The sequence below is a fragment of the Biomphalaria glabrata genome, chromosome 7 (genome assembly GCF_947242115.1).
Source record: "Biomphalaria glabrata chromosome 7, xgBioGlab47.1, whole genome shotgun sequence".
Lineage (NCBI taxonomy): Eukaryota > Metazoa > Mollusca > Gastropoda > Planorbidae > Biomphalaria > Biomphalaria glabrata.
Window position 1 is genome coordinate 41,821,769 of NC_074717.1, and position 11,288 is coordinate 41,833,056.

At 35.0% G+C, this 11,288-nt stretch overlaps 1 long non-coding RNA gene across 1 annotated transcript; it reads left to right on the forward strand.

Annotated features, from left to right (window-relative positions):
* Positions 1 to 5,196: 5,196 nt before the first annotated feature.
* On the forward strand, positions 5,197 to 11,288 carry LOC106072765 (uncharacterized). Its single transcript, XR_001218650.2, has 5 exons — positions 5,197 to 5,275; positions 7,001 to 7,095; positions 8,605 to 8,643; positions 10,042 to 10,068; positions 11,122 to 11,288. It is a non-coding gene; the product is annotated as an uncharacterized LOC106072765 (long non-coding RNA).

Genomic DNA, 11,288 nt, shown 5'->3' on the forward strand with positions numbered 1-11,288 from the left:
TCGATGGTCTTAGGCGACCCCTGGCAAATCGTCAATCGACCTCCAAGGGGGTAGCGACCCACAGGTTAAGAACCCCTGACCAGAAGAATGACTTATGACTGCACCAGCTCAGCTATCGTCTCTTGACAGTACTGAAGACGTCCTCCTTTATCCAGCCTGAATTTTTACTTGTAAAAGTAAAAACAACTCATTTCTTTACTTTTATCACGGTATCTGACACCAATCATTTTTCTCTAGCATTTATTCATAGGCTAGAATTCTTAATTAAGCCCCCATCATTCAGTGTAGGTAGGAGTACAGTTTTCACTAACGAATACAGTTTAAATTATAATTGAAAAGCTTACATTAAAAATGAAACTAAGAAAAACATTTTAGAAATTCCTTTTTAAAAAGACAATACCTCCATTACAAAAGCTTAAAAAAAAATTACTTAAAAAAGAATTGGGTCCAAACCATGTATCGAACTCACGATTAAGACTCCATCAGATGCATTAAACTATGCTTTAACATTAAAGCCACAGGGACTTTGTACTTCTTGTTTTTGTTTTTTTTAATAATCCAGAATAAATTAGAATTGAAGATTACTCTAATAGATTATTATTATCAACCTAATGAATTGAGGTCAACATTTACGTTAGATGTGTCATGGCTGCCTTGGCTCAAAACGAGGCTATGGTAAAAAGATTAATAAGGCGCATTGATGTTTCAGTATCATAGTAGAACAAGTTGCTAACAGAATTGTAATTACCATGTTTAGAAACTAATGTCTCGCAAAGACCCATGAGCCGTGAAATAACAAGACATATCGTAGAGGGATCAGACAGTTTCTTTTTTTGCTGCAGTATATTTTCATTCGCTATCACTGTATTTGGGGACGCGGTGGCTGAGTGGTAGAGCGCTTGACTTCCAAACCGAGATTTCCGGTTTGGAATCTTGGTGAAGACTGGGATTTTGAATTTTCAGGATGTTAGCGCGTCTCCATTTCCGCCCAGCTATAATTAGTTGACATTAGTTAGGGCCCCCAGAAACAAATGACCTTTACATCATCCGCCCCATAAATCGCAAGGTCTGAAAGGGGAACTTTTATCGCTGTATAACTCTATATGTATATCGTGAAAATATTTTTTAACCACTACAATTTTGTATTTGGGAAGGGGAGTGTAATTTCTTGTTTTGCGTATACGCTACATAAACTATAGCTAAGAGTCTTTACTTTCTTAAACCTCCTAGTAAAAATATGTCCGAGTTTGTTATCTTTACAAATTAAATGTACTTCTTTACTATAAATATTTTTTTAAATTAAAGTTCCCCTTTCAGACCTTGCGATCTATGGCGCTGATGATGTAAAGGTCATCTGGCCCACGGTTAACGAGGGTGTCACAGTGGCGTAACTAAGGGGGGGGGATGGGGGGGAGAATTTTAAAATCCCCCCGGGCCCCCACCTTGGGGGGGCCCCCAAATGGGTGTCCGAAATTTATTTGTAAATACATAAATTAATATATTTGATTGACAAATAGTGTCAACGGGTGTCTTTTTTTTTCAACATTTCAAGTTTTTTAAAAAGTTAGTCTTACATTTTAAACTTTGTTGCCACGAATAAAACTGCATGATATTATTGATATACAGCGAATTCCAGGTATCTTGTTACCTTTACTAATAATAGATCTAAATGGCGAGTATTTTATGGCTACACTAATTAAACTTGAAGCTAAATTTACAGAATATTGTATAACAGATCTAAAAGTTATTCTTAATAATGCTAGAATAGTCCATTATCCGGGTGTGGCGTCTATAATTTCAGAATTAAACTTCACACTCGAGTTATTATCCCTCTATTCATCTTTCCTCAATCCAATGGAAACTGTCTTTTTATTTCCATCTAATCCTTTTGCTTTCGCACAAAACATAAACAAAAAACAATGACGTAATATCATATAATATTAGCACATCCTTTTGAAGTTATTATCACACCCTTCCTTTTAAAGTTCTTAAGAGTGATAACTACTTGCAGTGCCGGCCCTAGCATTAGCGGGGCCCTATGCCTAGCCTGGGTAGGGATAAGCATAATTTCAATTTTTTTTTAAAATTAGAAAATAGGCCTACTTTCGTCTTTGCAATAAATTTGTATCAAGTGAAAGCTCACAATGCCACTTTTTATTTATAGGCACCCAAAATGTCAATTTCGTCTATTCTTTAGGAGATTTGAATAAATTCAAAAAAAGTTCAGGACTTTATCGTATATTTTGCCTTTTCATGAGATTTCCTGGTGGCCCTGGAAAATCACTAGGTCGCGAAAACCCTGTTATTTTATATACGTTATAATGGTTTAATTTAATAATGTACACTTAGAATTAGCGCGGGACCTATGAAAGAGCGGGGCCCTCTGCGACCGCATAGGCTGCAGTGGCCTAAGGCCGGCCCTGTCTACTAGGAACTTTAACAATTCGTCCACTTCTGGTTGTCTTGACTGGCACAACAAGTTTTCTAGACGTTGGTATATAACTGTCTGTTTCGTTAGTTCCAACAGTTTGCAGTTCATTGTCTTCATCAGTATCATAGTACCCAGAGATGTCTTCATCGAAACTCTTATGTAAAAAGCGTTGATTTCTTCTGTATGTTTTTCCATCGTTTGTCTTTATGATGTAAGATCTGGGTGCTGAATGTTTTTTTTTATGACAACTGCTTTCTGCCTGTTTGACCTAGACGAACTCTCCGACAGAATAATCTTTAGGTAGTCTTGCTTTTGCATCGTATTTCACTTTGTTTTTCATCTGTCGTTCGTTGAGTAATGTCACTGCATTTTCAGCTACCGATGGTTTCAATAGTTCGGGATCAGTTGGAATGATTCCCTGAGTCTTCTACTCGTGAGCAGTTGTAATGGTGAATACAGCAGTCCACTTATCGGAGTATTTCTATACTCGAGCATAACGAAATGTGGATCTTTCCCACTTTTGTATGCTCTGAATCCTTTTGGTTTCGCACAAAATATAAACAACCAACAATGACGTAATACCATTATAATATTAGCACAGAATCTTCTTCATGCAGTGGAAAATTAAGAATGTTTTGCCTATCTGGAATTCTGATCAAAGTTCCTGCGCCCAATTAATATAGTTCAGAAGAAACTACAAAAGTCTGGACTGCATATATGGGAAGCTGCTAAAGAAATTAGTACCCTTTCATGCTTTCTGCAAAAGGATGAGAAACTGACAAAAACCCAATCCATCGAAAAAGCAAAAGAAGGTAGTGAATACTATGGATTCCATGTAATCAAAACAATCAGAATAAAGAAAAGACTTGATGGGAAGTTGAGTTCTAATGTAGGACTGTCAATAAAACTGCCATTCAAACGTGTTGCGACAGAAATGCTGGACAGATTTCATATGGAGATGAAGGGCAGATTCCAAAGGCTGGAAAGAAAATGGATACCTTTGGGTTTCTTCTTGAACCAAGACACCTGTTAGATAAAGACACGCTTATGACTAACTGTGCTATTTTTCCTGTTTATATGATGAAATAAATGGAAAATCGCTTTTTCAATGATGTCATTGATGCACGAGCACTTTTTATCAACAAACCAGTAATACAATCACCAATAGACATATTGAGGAAACAGGCTTCATATGGGAATTACGTGTGCTCAAAGTATCGATGTAGATGATGTTATAGATTTCTTTGCTGCACAGAATGCACGACGTGAAGCAATATCAATTGAGATGTGTCACTTGTGCATTATTTAACTAATAAACAACGGTATTATTCATTAAAAGAGTCTTGATGATTACTTTTTGTTAAGTTTACTGATATACTGAACCAATTTGATTTGGGGCTTATATATTTTTGCGTACATTATCTCATGTCATATGTCGAATGTCAAATGCAAGGGGCCCCCAAAGAGGTCAATCCCCCCGGGCCCCCAAATCCCTAGTTACGCCCCTGGGGTGTCATGTGGCAAGCACAACAAGTTACTGCTTTTGCTTTTCCACAACTTAAGGTAGAGCTAAATCATGGAATTAAAAATCCTTGTCTTCACCAGGATTTGAACCTAGGACCCCTGGTTCGGAAGCCAAATGCTTTACCACTCAGCCATCGCTCCAGTCACGTACGATGAGGAGAGACTCAAGGCGGTTTTAGTGACCACACGACAACCTCTTTAACCATCGGCCATAAAATTAGACGACCTTTCTATCATCTCCCCCATGGATCTAAAGGTCTATACACAGAACTTCATATTTTACTGTTTCTTTTGAAATGCGCTTTATTCGTTTTTTACTTTTAACAGAGAGAGGGATGAGGCACTTTTTGAAAGGTACTGCACATAGACTTATATCTACTATTTCTAGACTGGACATGGAGATTTTTTAACACTACAAAAAATGTCGTGAACATTTTGTAGAAAGTTGGATCAAGGCGTTGTTTTGTAAAGTAGTTAAAATAAGTGAAGTTATTTGTTTTTCAACCATAACCTATGTAACATATAATTTATTTTTTAGATCTAGATCTAGTAATTGAACACCAAAAATAAGAGTACTCTCGTCTCATAATTATTATTTTAGATACATAATTTAGAAAGATCTAGATAATCAATGTATTTAAATGTACAAAAGATTATTTAAATCAACATGAATTATTTCCATCTAGGATTTTTGAAACATTATCTCAATGGAAACAAACAGGAAATGGCTTTGTTTCATTTATTTGCATGAATATCTGAGAAATGATTTTGCATTATTTCTAAACTTTGAAAACTAAAGATCATTACTTTTCTAAGACAGAAAAGATTGATTGGGGGCGACTTCCCTTAGAGCCTGAAGAAAGAGTTTACGTACATACAAATAAATATATGTATAGGTCTGTGAATCGATCAATCGCGAATAAGAATTTAGGGTTAGGGTTTCCAGTCTAGATATAATATATAAGTCTATAGTACAGCAATTACCTTGATGGTGTTAGATTCAGTAAAAGAGCACATTTAACCCTTTGTATACGAACAGTAAAGTGTACGTGAGGAGAGTATCCAACATTAAGATCAGCGTTGCTCATCAAAGCTTAAAATGACTAATTAACAGCAATGTTTTTTGTTGCGATGGCAAACAGCTGTAAAAATAGAATAAAAAAACATGCGGGTGGTAACATACACATGCGGCTTAACTCAGTTTAAATTCTCAACAGCTCATCAAAGTTATATCCCATGTACTTATATCCAAGCTTTATACGCTGGCAGTTTGCATTTAGAGGTTACTGCAAGTTGAAAGCTATCTCACTGCGAACTTAGGTGAGCATCATTTTTTTTAATTTTTTCACTGTGTGTTTTAAGGTTTGTTTTGTATGTTTTCAATTTTAACACTATAAATCTGCCAAAGTTTTAAGAACCTGGACTAATTTACAGCTATTGACAGTTTTTACAATTAGCTTTTAAATATAAAGATATATAGAATTTAAGAATAGTATCGAACTTGTGTCTAAATTTTTATAATTGTATATCGTTAATGCAAAACATTAATTAATCTTGTTAATAAGAATGCTTATAAAATAATGTAATTTAATGCTTAGCACATAAGGAAATAGGGATAATAACCTAGTACGTAAACTGGATGATAATCTCGTATAACTAGATAATAAGTAGATAGCATGATCATCGTCGGGGTGAATTTTTTAAAACACATTTTGATAAGCTGGCTTCTGGTATTTGGCCGGTCAGGGTAACAAAAGAATAGACAGATGCTAAACGAACAAGAAAAAAAAAAAGAATTGTCATCTCAACAGGTAGATATACCGAAACTACCAACGTGAAATGATTGAATGATAGCAATATAACATTTAATGGCATAACTATTCTTAAATAAATCAATATATGATGCTTTGCCTACGACAGGAACGCTCATGTAATTAAATATTTCATTCACATTACTCAACATCCTCAAATCAATGCGACGCGACCGACATGCTCCCATTACAACGGCAATCTTCCATATACACGACACGACTCTACAGTTGGGGAATAGCCTCATGTAAACGCTAGCTCCAGTTCTATAAATAGCATCATATAAACGCTAGCTTCAGTTCTATAAACAACATCATGTAAACGCTAGCTCCAGTTCTGTAAATAGCCTCATGTAAACGCTAGCTCCAGTTCTATAAATAGCCTCATCTAAACTCTAGCTCCTGTTCTATAAATAGCCTCATCTAAACTCTAGCTCCTGTTCTATAAATAGCCTCATCTAAACTCTAGCTCCTGTTCTATAAATAGCCTCATCTAAACTATAGCTCCTGCTCTATAAATAGCCTCATCTAAACTCTAGCTCCTGCTCTATAAATAGCCACATCTAAACTCTAGCTCCAGTTCTATAAACAGCCTCATCTAAACTCTAACTCCAGTTCTATAAATAGCCTCATCTAAACTCTAGCTCCAGTTCTATAAATAGCCTCATCTAAACTCTAGCTCCAGTTCTATATCCTTCTCTAGCTCCCTATGAAAATGCAAAGAGTGAAGACCTTGTTGTTTCCATCTATAGAACCATTAGCGGCGACACTAACGACAGTTCGATCCGTAGCAAAACATTTTAAACTACTAAGTCTTAAAAGGGGCAACAATGACACAGCGGCTTACACATCCTCAAAATCACTGTATGCCGAACTGTTGTCAAAAGAAACTAAGGACACTTTGACCCAAAACAAAAAATAAAAAAACTTCTTGGTGCTCGATATATGACGATTAGTACGCTAAAAGGTAAACAATAGATAGCACCTCTGCTGCGCATGACAGTAATCTTTTATAACTTAGCACAGTGTCACTCTGAACTGTTATGCGCCCATTACAGGTAAAGGTATTTTATATGTATATATCAAAGCAGATACACATAAGTAAACGAATCTATATCATTTTTTTGTCTTGGTTTATTTAATAAAATCTGCCAGTCTCGTATGTTTAAATATCCATTTGGTAATGCCATTTAACACGTCATCGAATTCCATTAATATTCATACATTGATCTATTAGTGACATCGACCATGAAGCTTCTAGTGTTGATGGTTTGTTTGTCTGTTTTAATTTTGAACATTGAACAAGTTACTATGGAGCCCATGAATAATTTAGTAAGTATGATTAAGTGTTTGGTATAGCCAATATTAGTATTATCCCTATAGATCTATAAGGACACAAAGAAATGGAATTTTTTAATGGACTTTTGTAAAAGCATTTATCAACCAACTACTTTTGTCTGGTACACATTTTGTACACACTATTTCTCCATCTTCCCAATCTCGGATCAAGTTGAAACTTTGCACAATTATTCATATTTCTATCTATATAGTATCGCTGAAAAAACAACAACAACAACAACAACAACAAACAATTATTCAATAAATTAGTAAAAATTAATTGTGGTTCATATAAAAAGGGGGAAATACATCTTAAAATATTGAGATATATTTTTGATGTCTTTCCCTTGAATAAGCTTTTTTTTTAAAGATTCATTTATGTTTTTGATTATTTAATACTTAACTGCCAATACAACTGTAAGGTATAATGTGCTCTTGTAAAGGGAAATGAGTGCATCGCACATAACCACGGGGGTTTGATCCAGGGATTTGCAAGATTTGAGGCTCTCGTGCCCTTATTGACATGCTGTTTAATGACAAGATAGAAACATATAGGAAATGAAATAAGAGAAATAAGAAAAAATAAGAGAAATAAGAGAACATAAGAGAAATAAGAGAACATAAGAGAAATAAGAGAAATAAGAGTAATAAGAGAAAATTAGAAAATAGAAGGAATAAGAGAAATATATTATAGGGCGTGGAGGTAGAGTGCTAAAGTGCTATGATTCCGTGCAGAGGGTCTCGAGTATCTGACATACGTCGGGGAACTAAAGGCTGTTGGTCGTTGTGCTGGCCACATGACATCTTCAACCATCATCGGCGATAGAAACATATGAACTTAAAATCATCTTAGGTTTAGACCGAAAGGTTTCAAAGGAGTACCTAATAAAGGTTTTATTATTATTATTTGTTATTTTGTGACTTATTGGATGTAAATGTGTTGATCGTACTGATATGAAAATATTGATTTATTTAAAAAAAATAAACTTTGCACCTCGCTGCTCATTGTTGAATTGTATTTTATCGATTGATAGCATCTTGACGAATTCTGGATGTTTAAAAAGATATTTAAAATGAAATAAAATAAACGTCTCCGCGAGTGGAACCTACCAAGTGAAATCGAGTTCGACACCCGATTCCTGCTGAGTTGAGTTTGAAGAGTGACTAAAGGCAGCTTGGAAACCTTCTTTCAGATACAGCCTCCCCATGTCTACAAAAGACATTGGACCAACAACTTAACAATTTTATTTGTTTAGCCACAAAGCGCAAGTGCTACCCTAGCGCTATGAGCACGCTATAGCAAGCATCAAAGATGCTGTATCCAAAATCAATTAAAAAAAAAGTAATTTGCTGAGCAAACTTTTAGTTTTACCTATACAGTAGATGCAAAGCCGGAGACAAAAAGAGATCTTTAAATGTTGTATTGTAAAAATTTACCCTAATAGGTTTATAATAGATCAATGAAAGCATTATTTTCAACCAAAGTTTACATTTACATTTCAGAGAGAGTTACTAGAAGTAAAAAAAAGAGTTCCCGCTGAGGTAAGATTAATTTTCATCTTCATATCTTATTGCATAAATTACCTGCTTTAATTCAAAAGAGGAGGGGGAGTGGCCGAGTGGTTACGTGCTTGGCCTCTTAACCTGAGGTCCTGGGTTCCAATCTCGGTGAAGACTGGAATTTTGAATTTCGGACTTAAAGGGCGCCCCTGAGTCTACCCAACTAAAGAGTACCTAACTTAAGTTTGGGAAAGTAAAGGCGGTCGGTCGTTGTGTTGGCCACATGACACCCATTTCGTTAACCGTTGGCCATAGAAACATATGACCTTATCATCATCTTCCCTATAAATCGCAAGGTCTGAGAGAGGAAATTTACTTTGACTTCAAAAGACAAGAGGATGACATCCTTGTACCCTTGTTATGGAGTGTGTGGTGTGTGTGTGTGTGTTTCCTTGGTGACGATGATGAGAAGTTAGACGATCTATTGGTGGGTTAAGAATGATGAAATAGGAGATGGTGTGTTGTAACGCAGATGTTAAGAAAGAGAGACAACTGAGAAATACGAAAGTGCAAAGACGTGGTTTTTGTTGAGAGTAAGAGTTTGTTTAAAATACCATTTTACCATCAATTGTATACTCGTTACATGTTCAGGACATTTTTTGTTTACGAAGAAAAATTATATAACAGAAAAAAAAATTATAATTGACGTTTGTGTAAATTACATAATAGATAACAGTGTAGACATTTTATCACTAGTATTATGTAAAAGTATTGGCAATTTTCATATATGGTGGTAAACGTATAAATAGTAAGCATTTTGGGGTATCCGGTGAACAAAATAAGTGTTCAGCCATGTTTTTAACTAATGATAAGCTGATGTTTCGTGCACGTTTCAGCGCCGCAGAATAAAGTTGTTTCGGTTCTTAATTTTTATCTCGTTGGCAAATTTTGAAATTCAATAGAGCTCATTCACCAATCGTAAACTAACAACATTTAGCCACGTGATTATCTAACTGTTCTATACAAATTACGTAATACACAATGGCTATCACCGTATCACGTGACGTTTTTTTTCCGTTGTTTTATCAATATTTTCACGTGGCTAAATGTTGTTTGTTTACGATTGGTGAATGAGGTTCATTTAGCATCCTTGACACTTATTAGTTGGTCGTCAAAATCTCCAATTCACAAAACCAATTTCGTCCACTTGGACATAAGTTGTCTATTTCACATGCTCCATTGTAATTGAATTAACTGAATAATTTAATCGACACATTTCCTTCAGGAACATTAATATTGAAAAAATAAATTAGTTATTTGGTACCGTTATCAACTCCACATAATTTTGTGTGAATTGCTTTATTAATTCACGTATAAGGATGATAATTAAAATGTATATTAACTAATTATCAATGATTTCCATTCTAAACACATTTTTAGAAAGAACTGAAAGAAAGACACAGTTGGGTAAGTCCATATCACAGCTCCATGAAACTGCTGCATGAACCTATTATGTAAATACTGTTAACTCTTTCTCTCCGTAACTATTTTCCCGGTTCCTATATTCCTTTTGCTCCTTTGTATTTCACTTTCCTGTTATGGTTAAACTGTTATAACTTTTTTGTTTGCTTATCAGAAAATGCTATATTTGGTATCAAATTAAAGGGGAATAAATGCTTTTTTTTTACACCACACAAATATACATTTATGAGTCCAAAAAATCAATTTAGTTTAATGGGGGTCAAATCAACGTTGGCATCGCCAATTAGGAAAGAAAGAGTTAATTATTTATTCTGCTATCACAATGCCATTCAATACACAAATAAAAGCATTACAAATGTCAGTTTCATGCACTTTTAATTACTTTAAAATCCAGCGATTTGTCACTGAGCACAAGTAGTGTAGAAGACAGTACATAGTTAGCGGCACTTTTCGGTAATGCACTGTACCTCTCTGTACTTTACAGCACTTCACTGTACTTCTCTACAATTCAATAAACTCTGCACTTCACTTTACTGTTCTGCCCATCACTGTACTTCTCTATATTTCAGTGTAATGCTTTGTACTTCACTGTACTTCACAGTACTTCACTGTACTTCAATGTACTTCCTGCACTTCACTGTACTTGACCGTATTGAGCTATACTGAGCTAAACATTTGATTTCTCTCTCATGACTACAAAATCATAATTAGCTTCTTGTGAGTCTATTCTGGGTAAGCCTGTGACAGTATCTCTAGCGATTCACACGGCAATATGTTTACACACGCAGATTCCAGAAGTACGCTGAACTCAGTCACATACAGGGGCGTAGATAGGAATTCGACATCATTTGGGGGACCTGGGGGGGGGCTTTCCGTCTTTGGAGGCCCCTGCATTTTGCGTAATTTTTTATATTTATGTCAAATCGTGGTTGCAGAAAGAAATAATCTAATGCAATGACCCCTTTCACAAAACAAATATCAAAGTGGAGACATTGATTTTCAATAAATGTATATATTAAAAAAAATATATATTTTCAGGCTCCTTACGGAAAACGAGGAATATATTTAAAATGATGACGTCATTTATTGAAGATGAAAATGTAACGAAAGAGAACAGTAACAAGAGGAACAACAACATTTTGTTAACATTCACATTTATAATATTAAAATTATGTACTAATAGAACTATGATTTAAAAAACAAAA